The 13,930-nt window shown below is 40.0% G+C and overlaps 1 protein-coding gene across 10 annotated transcripts in view; it reads right to left on the reverse strand.

Annotated features, from left to right (window-relative positions):
• The window catches only part of si:ch73-217b7.1 (ensconsin), a 58,353-nt gene that overhangs the window by 29,776 nt on the left and 14,647 nt on the right, over positions 1-13,930 (reverse strand). The window lies entirely within an intron of this gene.

The following is a 13,930-nucleotide window of genomic DNA, read 5'->3' on the forward strand; positions in this document are numbered from 1 at the left end:
ACACAAATGGTTCAGCAAAAAAAAAAAAAAAAAATCTACTTCACACAATTTACCCCTTACCCCTGGTGTAGTCCAACAGCCAAGACAGGTCAGATGTCAGAATTGCACTTCTTAATTTAGCACTAGAGCTATGAGGCTAATGTTGCTAACGCACACTAGAACAAATTAACAAACCTTCACTGTGTAGCTGAACAGTGAAGCCAGCCACTTTATATAACAGTGTTGTGCTGAATTCTGCCTCCCGTGCAGAATCCAACACCTCTTTGTATACATGCAGGCCAGGGCATATGAACACCGGACTGAATTCCAGTCGTTTCTTTTCATAAACATTTTCATATCTGCAGTTAGAAAATTCAAGATCGGAAGCTTGTGAAAGAAATGTGAAGCCTTGTTAAACCGGTGTGACGTACATGCACATGCAATTTCAGCCAAACAGAGTCTACAGTGTCTGACAGCAGCTGGTTACGCAGGTTTGAAGTTTTGTGTAAGGTCACATTAATTGTACACAGTCGGGATTTCCTTTGAGCAAGCAGATTTACAGAAAACGTATGGGTGACTATGGACTTCTAGTGTTTGTTAGCTACATTAGCCTTGTAGCTCCAACTCTAAACTAAACAAGAAAATTTGGACACTGAACGTTTCCTGGCTGATCGGCTTCATCTAGGGCAAACAGAGAAGTTTGATCTCTCACAAATTGTTCCTTTAAACACAACCACACCATAAGCGTGCACTTCGGGACATTTAATCTGCTCAACAAGCACTGTCAACTTGGGGTACAATGCAGCAGCTGTGTTGCCCCAACACTGTGGCATACTGCAAACTGTCAGACCACATTACATAAAGTTTAAATAATATTATGGAGCATTTTCTGAGTTTTCAGTAACAATAGAAAAGACTAAAGTGGTGCCCAGACATTTCATAAAAGGTCATTCCCCTTCAGACAGATGTTCATTTTCATAAATAATTTTTACATTTTAATCCATACACTTCAAAGCATCCATCCATCCATTTTCTAAGCAGCTTCTCTGTCAGGGTCGTGGGGGGGTGCTGGAGCCTATCTCAGCAGTCTTCGGGCGAAAGGTCTGGACAGGTCGCCAGTCCATCGCAGGGCGGGCAGACAGACAGACAGACAGACAGACACAGACAGTCACTCACACACTCACACCTAGGGGCAATTTAGCATGTCCAATTGGCCTGACTGCATGTCTTTGGACTGTGAGAGGAAACCGGAGAACCTGGAGGAAACCCACGCAGACACGGGGAGCATGCAAACTCCACACAGAGAGGACCCCGGTCACCCGGCAGGGGAATCGAAGCCAGGCCCTCCTTGCTGTGAGGCGACCGCACTACCCACCACGCCACTGTGCTGCCCCTACACTTCAAAGCAGTTGATCTATATTATTGTCATTAGCCTGGACATGAGCAGACTTCAAAAACGTCAATCACTAGCACCAGTACAGATTTTTCCTTTTGATGCATCGCTAAAGAAACCAAAACAAAACCAAAGACTTTTCACACAGGCCTGCGGAAACGGCTGTCCAGAGGAGCATGACAGACCAGATAACAATCTCTGAGAAGGGCAGGTTGGCTGTACTAGCCCTGTAAATCAGGTTAAATAATAGATCTCCAACCAAACCCAATTATATTTTTGAACACACGATAAGCCAAGTGAATGACATTGATCTTATCAACAAAACTCTTTCAATAAAGAACTGGAACTAAAGGAATAAAGTCTAATTTTACACGATTTTCCCTGTGGTGTCAAAAGTTTGCTTCTTCAGTATTGCAGCTTCAGCGCAACAATAACATCATCTACAAGTAACTGAAGCGTGTAGCCTTCTAATTGCTCGTCTCAAAGAGAATTGCTTGGCACCACATGACACTTCTACAGGCTTCAAATACTTAATAATTCCAGACAAGATACTCAATTACTTACTCTCTAAATCATCCTTAAAAATAATAATATTTGAAGTGTTTTTTGTTTTCAAGTCATCCTTCTGACAGAACAGATACACCCCTACTTCAATGAGCGCATCAGTTATGTACATACATTCATTATTATTTCGAGCATTGAGAGCTGATCAACAGACACCCGGTTAAGCACTGGGAAGGATTAAGCAGCAGCACTTAGGATAACCTTTTAGAGGACAGCACAGGTGTTCCACGAAAAACAGCAACACACAGAGAAACAAGTTTGATTACTCAAAAACTGTCAAGAGAAATCAGTGGGCTCTTGTGTTAGATCAGTAACAGATGAGCTATCAGGGCTCACAATATAGAGCTCTCTCAGTATCAATTAAATGTTGACGTGGACCTGTCCATAACATTACTCCTCAGTGCAGGTGCGGCCCCGGGGGCAGGGGGTGGCTGGGTTGTGCAGTGGTCGCTCAAGCTGCCCCTCTAAATAGCCTAGCACACCTCATCACCCACTGAAAAATAAAATTCCATTTGCTGCCATTAAAGTTCTGTAAAATGGAAAAAAGTGTGCTACACGGCTAGAAACAGTAGTACCAGCAACTTTGAAGGATGAATTTCAAATTTTAAAACCACACTCACTGACAATTTAACACTAAATATGATTAACAACTCAACATGGCTTGAAGTAAGTGTGTGCCGATTTAGGCAATAGGTCGTAGTAGTAAGTAGTCCTTTAAGCAGCCAGCATAGTCAGTACTCTATCTCTGAAACTGTTCTTTGCTTATGTACCCAACCCAGCTCAGTGACATCAGGTCAGGTGCTGTTGACTTATAATCACGCGTGATCCTGTTGGGGCTGGGAAAGAGATTACAGCACTGGAGCAGAGGGTGCTGGGAAAAAGTGGGTTTACTCAAGCAGAACGACACAGATGAGGAAGAAGGAAGCTCCTGTTCTCAAAGAGGATTTCTTATTCATGGGAGGTTTGAGGAGCTAAAAATTGTCCCGTTGAACCTTCATGTAAAATTCCAACCACATATGGTCAATGTGTAAGACTGACTCAAGCGCCGATTCAAAATTCAATTGAAAAGCTTGAATACAACTGGATGTATTTATTAGTTTTAGACATTCTGACCCGACAGTTTACGCTTAAATGCTTGAAATTGGTAGCTTGAGGAGTCAAGCACTCAGCTTATGTGCATCTTTTTCAAGCATGTTAGTGAGCTACCTAAGAAAACAGCCATGTTGTTACCCAGCTGCCGAATTAAATTCAAGCACATAATAAATATCGCAAAACTATGAGTTTCTATCAGCTCTGTGTCATTCATAAAACACACTGAGAAAAATGGAAACGGTTCACAGAGAACTCCAACGTTGAGCAGCACTGTCCAATTTTATTGTTGTATTTTACAGCATAACAGCACAAAGAAAAAATGAAGTGGCAACAGCTGAGGGGCTTTTCGTTATGTTCTGTAAGTACAGCCAGAAAAGCAGTCACATGATTTAATTCCTGAAACATTTACATTATTTTTCAGCAAATGTGTTTTCATTGTATAAATGTATCCCCCTCAGGTGTGCATACGTTAACTCAAAGTTTAGCTGCTGTTTCCATTAATTTTTTTTATTTGATATGCCAAAATATGCAACCTAGCTACTTTGACATGGCACTTAAGGGGGCAACTTTAAAGAATCTATAATAGATAATAGTTGATTTGTTCAGCTCTTTTCTTTGGACACTTTTTTGTACTTGTTATTTAATCATTTTAACCAGTCATACCTTTCCTATTACACTAACGTGTGGAAAAGTGGAAAAAAAAAACTAACATTGTATAAAAGGGGTGCAGATTCTAGATCAAATCAGTGTTTCTTTTGACTCTTCAGACGTCTAAGTGAGAATCAGATTCCCCTCTTCAGATTCAGATTCCTCAGTTTCAAGAGACAACAAATTCAAATTGATCCAGAAAGAGCATTTTTACATATACACTACTCACAAAAAGTTAGGGTTATTTAGCTTTCGGGTGAAATTTATGGAAAACTTAAAAAGTTCACCTTACAGTGATATTATATCATGAAAGTAGGGTATTTAAGTAGAAGCATGCAATGATTTCCTCATCTCAAACAATTTACTGAAACAAAAGCCAACAACAGTGGTGGGTATACCCCAACAAAAAATGTCAGTGTCTCAATAACTTGTCTTGTGCCCTTGTGCATCAATTACAGCTTGACAACGACGTCTCATGCCGTTCACAAGTCGACTCATTGTCTGCTGAGGCATGGCATACCACTCTTCTTGCAGGGCGGCCCACAGGTCATTGGGGTTCTGGGGTACAGAGTTATGAGCCTCTACATGGGGACTCAGCTGATCCCATAAGGTTTTCTATGAGATTCAGGTCTGGAGAAAGTGCAGGCCACTCCATTTGAGGTACCCCAGTCTCCAGCAGCCGTTCCCTAATGATGCGACCTCAAGGAGCTGGAGCATTGTCGTCCATGAAGATTAGGCCTGTTTTGTTCATGCAGAGGCACAATGACTGGATTAATGATGTTATTCAAGTAGTATGGGCTCGTCACTGTACCGTTCACAAAGTGTAGGGCAGTTCTGTATTGACTAGACACACCTAACACCACCACCTTGCCCTGTTAGAGAACAGCAAGTTGTGCAAAATGTACTGAAACATTAAACAGTTGGACATGTGCATTCAAAAGTTTAGAGAAGGTCACATTAAGTTCACCTGTAAAGGTTAGAGTGCATTTTAAGTTCACCCTGAAATTTCACCTGGAAGCCAAATATCCCTAACTTTTTGTGAGTAGTGTATATAACTGGCCTGATTGATACGAAAACTTCCACCAATACAGATATAAAAGAGTTTAGATATAAAACACAAATATAAAAGATATAAAAAAATAAAACAGCAGAGAAGAGACAATATTTTATATGGTGAAAATTAAGAAATTAAACAAACTAATAGGTTTTGTTACACAATATTATTTGTAAGTGATACGATTGTCAATTGATATATTCATGGAATTTAAAAGCCTGTCAGGCTCTAAATGCTCATCTGTGGGCCCAAACTTCAGTTCTTCACTCTCATAACTACACATACATAGACACATTATACATTTATAATATACACACACACACACACACACACACACACACACACACACACATATATTTTGCAATGTCCCGATGTTTTTGGAAATGAGGTTGGAGCAAATACCATTACATTCCTGAATGCAGCATTCTTGTAACAAATAAAAACGTGGTTATTTAACAGCAAAATTCAACCAATATGTTCATGGAACATAAAAGCCTGTTAGGCTCTAAGGGTTCATCTGTGGGTCCACACTTCAGGTCCTCACTCTCATAGCTACACAACACATTTGTTTCATAAGACTAGTGATTTTTTTTTTGACATAAAATATAAAAGATGCTAAAATGTTATGAGTTATAGATGTTATGTACACTGTTAGAAATAAAGGTACCATGCAGGTACATGATTTGTTCATCAAGGTACAAACAGCGTAAATGTTCCCTCAAAAGGTACAGCAGTGGTTTTAAGGCTCAATCGTGTACCTTAAATAAGTTTTTCCCAGTGGAAAAGTAGATATCTGTATCTTTATAAACTACTGGTTTAAAACAAAACCATTTAATAAAAAGCCTGGCAATGAGACAGGGTGTGTGGAGTCATTACAGCTTAGAAAATATCATTTACATGGATTATGGTACAATTATGTTCCCTGACTAAAGGTACTGTGACGTACCCTTGAGGGTATGACCACAGTGACAAGAAGGGTACTGCCCCGGTAACGGAGTCGTACCTTTTTTCTGAGAGTGTAGGATAAATCTACACTTTATTTTTTATCTACTTTTAAAATATTTTACAGTTAACCACAGGCATATCATTCAGTAACTACTACAAAACTAAGCTGTCAATTTGAGAACTGTGGACCCACAACCCCCTGCTACAAAACTCCTGACTCAGTTCACGACAGACTTGATAATTAGCCGATGAGTTGAATCAGGTGTGTCAGAGCAAAAAAAAAAACACTGAACTGTGCAGTACAGGAAGGGCCAGCGCTGGGACTGAAGTGCTGATCTGTGAGAGGGAGGCTCTATCGCACATCATGTCATGTTACAGTTGCGCCCACATTGGATATTGACATTCTATCAATGACGGCATTTACCGAGGTCATTCTAGTCCTGCTGAGTTTCATATTGATCTGTGTTTTAAAACCAATCAGCAGCCTGCTGTTACATTTGCCACCTCACACACCTGATCAATATTTATTCACACCCATGGCTGAATCTTTGCCACTGCTGTGAGAGTTACTATGAAAGCAGTGTAAGACTTCAGGCTGTCTTAAGCTGCATTCAGAATACTTACTCAGATTTTTCTTCCTTTTCAACACACAAATTGTATTATCCAGTTTAGGGGGGTGAGAGGCAAGAAAGGGACAAAATATCATATTTCCATTATATTATACACTATATTGCCAAAAGTATTCGCTCGTCTGTCTTCACATGCATATGAACTTGAGTCACATCCCATTCTCAATCCAAAGGGTTTAATATAATGTCGGTCTACCCTTTGCAGCTATAACAGCTTCAACTCTTCTAGGAAGGCTTTCCACAAGGGTTAGGAGTGTGTTTATGGGAATTTCGGACCGTTCTTCCAGAAGCGCATTTGTGAGGTCAGACACTGATGTTGGACGATAAGGCCTGGCTCACAGTCTCCGCTCTAATTCATCCCAAAGGTGTTCTATTGGGTTGAGGTCAGGACTCTGTGCAGGCCAGTCAAGTTCATCCACACCAAACTCGCTCATCTTTGTCTTTATGGACTGTGGTTTGTGCACTGGTGGGCAGTCATGTTGGAACAGGAAGTGGCCATACCCACAAAGTGTGTGAAATCATGAAATTGTCCAAAATCTCTTGGTCTGCTGAAGCATCAAGAGTTCTTTTCACTGGAACTAAGGGGCCGAGCCCAACTCCTGAAAAACAACCCCACACAATAATCCCCCCTCCACCAAACTTTCCACTTGGCACAATGCATTCAGACAAGTACCGTTCTCCTGGTAACCACCAAACCCAGACTCATTCTTCAGACTGCCAGATGGAGAAGCTCGATTCATTCATTCACTCCAGAGAACACGTTGTCCACTGCTGAGTCCAGTGGCGGCACTTTAAACCACTGCATTCAACGCTTCGCATTACGCTTGGTGATGTAAAGCTTGGATGCAGCTGCTCGGCCATGGAAACCCATTCCATGAAGCTCTGTACGCTGTTCTTAAGCAAATCTGAAGGCCACATGAAGTTTGGAGGTCTGTAGCAATTGACTCTGCAGAAAGTTGGCGACCTCTGAGCACTATGCGCCTCAGCATCTGCTGACCCTTCTGTCATTCTATGTGGCCTACCACTTTGTGGCTGAGTTGCTGTTGTTCCCAGTCGCTTCCACTTTGTTGACTGCAGAATATTCAATATAGGGGGAAAAAAAAATCTAAGAAATTTCACAACTGGACTTGTTGCAGAGGTGTCTGATCACGATACCATGCTGGAATTCACTGAGCTCCTGAGAGCTTTCACAAATATTTGTAGAAGTGCAATTTCCCCCTGGGATCAATTAAGTATTCTGATGACTGATGAAGAAGCAGTCTGCATGCCCAAGTGCTTGGTTTTATACAACTGTGGCTATGAAAGTGATTAGAACACCTGAATCTAATGAGTGGGATGGGTGAATACTTTTGGCAATATAGTGTACATACTTCTTATTATGACTATGACACGATTAAAGCCTGCATAGTATGCCAAAACTGGCATCTGTTGGCAAGATGATGGGTGGGTCACATATTTGCTCCAACCCAACTCACAACACCTGGGGATAGTTCAATAACCCAGTTTGAGAACCAGAGGATATTTGTATGTTGCAACCTACTGCTATATCAGTATTGCGAAGGTAAATGTCACTTGAGCCTCGCAAGCCAAGAACCACCTACTTTGACAGAAAGGGGCAATATGGCTGACATCACAAACCATTCTTTTTGTGTAATGTGTATCCTGCATTCATGACCAAGTGGGAACAGGGAAGTCCCATTTGAACGTTCCCCAAACTTGAGCCTTCATTTAACAATGTGGGAGAAACCTCAAAAAGCATGAGTAGATATGTGCCTGATTTTTTGTAAATGGGCATAATCGGTTATCAGTTAAATTTACTGCAATGGCTTGCATAATAATAAAAAAAAGGCTAACTTTGAGGGACCATGGGAAGTAAGATTGGACGTCACACTGGAATACATGGCAACATCATGTTCCTACAGCAAATAAAACTCCTGAATAACTTTTTTAAAAATTGGATGCTATTAACTGCAATTATTCCCCCTTTGAATCTAGTGACTATATAATGCTCGTAGGACGAAGACGTTTTTTGCTGGATGGATAAAACCCAGTGCACAAAAGAGCACACACGGGGATCTGCGAATGGCCAGTCACAATGTAAAAGATAATTTTAGCCAGCTTAATGCATAGTAAATACCTGGGGATTAGAATAATATCACTTTTATAATTAAAAACTATATATTGTGCAGCCCAGTAGCTATACATTACTATAGCAAACAATCAAAAAAAGTAACCACCTCTATGCACTTGTAATTTATCACACACATATCAGAGCATAGCTATTATGTCCAATATTCAACTGCCTACAAAACCACACATTTAAACAGATAAAACTGATCAAATCTGATTTGATTATTTCACTTCTGCTATTCATACATTAGGAATAAAAGCCTTTGAGGGGAACTGTGTGAATTTACTACTTTTGCATATACTTCATTTCTTAGCTGATAACATACACACCTTAATGCAGATGCCATAGTGATATAATTTACTGGCTTGATTTTTGTTTGTTTTGTTCACTGAAGAGGGTGTGGGGTGGGGGGTTCCCATGCAAGATTAATTTGCAGAGTGCATCCCATAATGCTCAGGGAAAAAGAGAGGGAGGAACAGATAAACCATGGACAGATGGTCAGATGGCTTGTCTAGACATTAGAGAGAAAACAGCAAGGAAGAGCAATTAGCAGAAATCAGACATTTAATGTTGTTATTACTCTAGCATTTAGCATCGTACAATAATAACCACATAATAAATGACAAATGTGTCAGCAAAAGTACACTCATAGCTACAAACCATCATGGAGGCAGATAGATAAATGTCATACAGTGTCAAAGTCCTAGTCTATTTAACATTTACCAACTCATTGTGGTTTTAGACTATTGTGTGAACATTCATTTTGCAGTTTGTGCAATGCTAAATTAACTGCTTTAAATCTGAATTCTGTAAAACAACCAATTAAACATTAAATCAACAAACAACTGTTCGACCAATGTCACTGGTTAAAAACGTTTAGTAATTTCTAATAACAGCTCATATTGGGTAGCTTTTAATTAAAGAGTGGCGCTATAAATAGCTATGTTTCAGATCATCTTTCATGAGAATGATAGGACTACAACAGTCTACCATATTGAAAGCAAACACCAGAGAGAAGCTAGACAACTATTTCATCCATGTGCTCAGAGAGAAATCATGATGCCTGACAACATGAGGAAATCAGAAATCATGGGTGTGAAAAATTATACAGAAGGTAGCAGTGGATGGAGACCATTTTTGAAAGCTACTGAGGCAAGCCAAAGCTAGCACCAGTCATAGCATTTATGTTCATTTTAACTTGGGCTAATAAAGAGCGGTAAACATAACTTTGGAACTTATGGAATATAGAGCATTCAGTAGTACAGTAGAGCTTTTCAGTTCCACGTACAGAACTTACATAGGGTACGTTCAATACTGCTGCAGGCTATTTACTTCATTGTTGGGTGCATTAATACAGAATTCAATTGATGTGCTCGTACGTGTTCTTGTGATATTTGTAAGACTCTGTAAGAAAAGAGAAGTCCATGACTATTTGGTTTTGATGAGACCAGACTAAAGTAGCTGCTGCCTGCTCCACATTGCCTTTTCCTGAAGGCTCTTTAGGGACACTGCTGTTCCAGATATATGCAAAGACCCAACTCTGTCTGACCCATTTACTTTCTGCTAAAAGCTCTAGGTATCAGTTTCCAAACCTTTATATCTGCAAACAATAGAAAAAAAAGACTAGTATTCCCTACAGGAAACACAGTTATATCAAAAAGGAGGGATGAAACAAAGCTGTGTTTTAGTTTCTGAAATCCCCAGTTAAACATGTGTATTTCAAATGGCCTATGGGGGATTTATTAATAAGAATAAAAGGTGAATACCTCAATAATACATCACTGTAATCTAATATGGAATGCATTTGCTGCCCATTGTGGCCTTACAGCATCAGGCTAAATCACAGGTTCATGATCTCTCCAGAGGGTACAATAGAGACCGGGTCAGTGTGCATGTGAATGTGTACTTTACAGTCTACACCCTACAGCTCTTCCTCATGTAACTGAGCTGAGCTCAATGACATTTATCGAAGCACAAAAGCCAGCTGCACATTTGAAGGCAGAGCCAATTAACTAAACCCAGGATAACATAAAACCCAAAAAACCATTCATCACTTTACCTATCCATATAAACACTTCATACACAGAAGGTCTATATGGGCAAATTCGCATCGAAAGCTCAACAAACCAGGTCTGATTGGCTAAATACTTTCAGGAAATAAATGACATTGTGTCTGATAGATAGTGGGCAAAAGTTTAGGTTTGTATCTTCATTCATTTCTGTGATATTGAGACATTTAAAAGTGGGCATGGCCTTAAATTTTGATATGTCATTACTTATCAGTTCATTTCAGAGACCACTAGTTATTTTAAGGATTAAAGGCTTTCTTAAGGAGACACTATGTTGCAAGAGTGATTCAGTGAAGAACAAGGGTGGAATGGGGAGGCATTCTGAATGAATACCGACAGATCCGATCTGATTCTCCTCACAGCTAAAAATATCCACCCCCAGAGAGAACTGGAACTGTGGACTGTGTACGACAATGACAGTGATGATGTGGGCGGTTTCTCCACCTCAAATGAGGTACAATCATACCACAAAGACAAACCTCAGAGATGTGATAACCACTATTTACACATAACTAGGATACAGCCGTGTTTCCTAACAATTGTAAGTGTCTTTGTCACCTTGATTTACATCCCATGATTTTAAAAGAAAAATATGCACTCTCTACTCGCCATATATCAATAATGTAATCATTCCATTGTAAATGTAATGGAAATACTAAAGCTTGTGTACTGGATACAGGAACACACCAACTAAACAGCGCAAAACATTTAAGCTATTCCACTAAATACCTTTTTTATGATGCAGTAATCTTCAAATGAGGTACAAGTCATTACAAGTTTGTGAGTATGTGTATTTTACATAAGCACTATTTGCATTCGAACAAGCGTCTTTGATTTGCATGACTTTGGAATAAAAGAATCCTGTTTCCCTTCATTTTAATTAAAGGGTTAGAAAATAGCATGCCAAGATCATTATCAGCCCCTAAAACCAAAACCTCTGGTGCTTTGTTGTGACAATGCCATTTTAATTTCATTTCATTACAGTAAGATATATGAATGGAATATCGTGATTGGTGGTCTGTTTTCCAACCCAGGCCTGATTCAGGCCTGACAAATGACTGTTTTTTGCCAGGTTTGGGCCGATTTTTCATTTGGTTTGTGGGGGCTTGTTTGAGTGATGATTTTATTTAAAGGAATATGCTACATAAAATTTCACTCCTGCGCTCCGTCTCGTGCTCTCTCACTCTCTTGAATAATATAGTCCAGGGGTTCTGGATCTTTTTTTTATAAATTTAAGCATATAAAAAAATCATTATAGTCTGTAGCTGCCTTGGGAATGTCTCCTCAGTTTGAAGAATGGGGCAATGAGAACCTGAATAAAAGCAGAAATTTAGTTCAACAGTACTTCCCCATGGCCCATTGTTTGTTAAGTTCAAATGAAGTGTAGGGCCAGGAGCTGATCCCAAAAAACAATTTATTAACGGATTCCAGGCATTCGGGAATTGAGAGTGATGTTCGAGTCATAAGTCACCCGTGTTTTACTTTAGACAAAGTGTAAAACAAAGTAAAGAGGCCCCAAATATTCTCTGCTGTAATTCCTGTTAGGATGGAGTAAACTGAACTAAAAAATATGATACCTTGATGTATCGACTGCATGACATGCAATGCTGGAACTGATCTCGATTTTCTGCCAGACGCATGAAGGGGTACGGGGATATGCACCTGAAGTTGCAATCAGAGGTTAAACGTTGTGATGGCTGTCCATTGCCTACCTCATCGCACCAACACAGGGGCATCCTGGCTTATTTGAAGCTCCATATACTGAGGAGCACATTGCACATTGTATCCTTCAGATTACTTTGTCCTAGTCAGAGCTATTACAGAATATTTGGGGCCTCTTTTGAGTGAATCTCTCTGTATAAGAAGTAAAAATGAAGACAACTTTCCAATCAACATTGTGTGGAATTGACTGATCCATCACTTGTTATCGAAATCAGAGTTCCTCAAATTTCTGTAAACAGCCACAGTGAAGTGTGTTAAATATTTCAGCAAGTAGAAAAAGCAGCAGGAATGTTGCTGAACTTTAGCACAACAGTTAATCAGAAATCAAGATGCTGTTCTTGCCAGCTACGACAGGGAATTCCAATAATACTGATAAATATTGTTTATAGTGTATTACAGAGATATTAAGTGCTTAGTAAAAAAGCAAAGCACTGTAAAACCCTGTCTGTGATAATCCACTCGTTAGTAAGTCTGAGTAGGTTCGGGTTTCAAATTTGGCAGTACCAGTTGGATCGAGTCAAGTCTCAAAGTTGTGGTTATGGGTTGGGTTTAGGCTTCAATTTCATGCCTGTGCACATCTCTCGTTATGCTCATAAGCAACATAACCTTCTTTTGAATTTCGATTGAAAGCCTCTGCCTCTATTTGATATCACCTGGCTTCTCATTAGAACAGATGTATTCAGTGCCAGAGCACTAGAACTAAACTTAAGTATGTTCATACAAACCAAAAGGAACAGGAGAACAACAGTATATCCAGACAGCAAAACCCCCAACATGTATTTCTTGGCACTAATCATAAAGATACAAGATCTTTAAATCATTCCAGATCAATATGAAGTAAAATAATCCAACACACACACACACACACACACACCATTCTGGTTCAAAGAATGCATTTACAGCTCTATTCCTGGTGTAGACTATCTGGGTTAAGGAGGATTTATCAGAACATCCTCCATGCTGGCATTCTCATTGTCCTCAAACAGCTCTGGGAGAGAGGCTATGACACACTGCCATAGGGACGTCATCCTGCCCTTAACGAAACAGACACACAGGTGTAACGACACATACATACATGCACATACTGGTCTGTGGATTTAGGGCAGAGGCATGACAAAGCATTAACAGGTGTTAAAACACCTCTCCAACAAACCAATACAACAGGAATCAGTAGAGTAATTCATTCATATTGGGGTCCTATACATCCAAAAACGAGGCACGCTACAATCCTACAACTCTCGATTCTTCATACATTTGTGTCCCTCGCATAACTTCTGGCATGGGCCTGATGCTGGTCGTTCATGTCAGCTCTGCTGAGCCAGTTTCCATGGCAGAGTGTGTGTGTGCAGTGGAGTGCAACTGAGGCTCAGTGATGGAGGAATGCCAGAGTTCTAACCAGCCGGGGGTCAGGGGGCAAACAGGAGAGATGAATAGTTATGTAAAGCAGGAGCCCTGCTTTCATTACACAACAGAACAAATGACTGCAGAGAGCATGAGCGAGCGAGCGAGCGAGAGAGAGAGAGAGAGAGAGACAGGCAGACTGACTGTGTATCTGGACTGACAGGCAGGCAGGCAGATAACCAGCACTTACAGATAAACAGAATACAGAAACAGATAGATAGAAATATAGACAGATAGAAATATAGAAATATAGATAAGATAGAATCTTGGCTAACATACAGACAGATACACAGACACACAATA

This window comes from Pygocentrus nattereri, chromosome 9 (assembly GCF_015220715.1).
Source record: "Pygocentrus nattereri isolate fPygNat1 chromosome 9, fPygNat1.pri, whole genome shotgun sequence".
Taxonomy (NCBI): domain Eukaryota; kingdom Metazoa; phylum Chordata; class Actinopteri; order Characiformes; family Serrasalmidae; genus Pygocentrus; species Pygocentrus nattereri.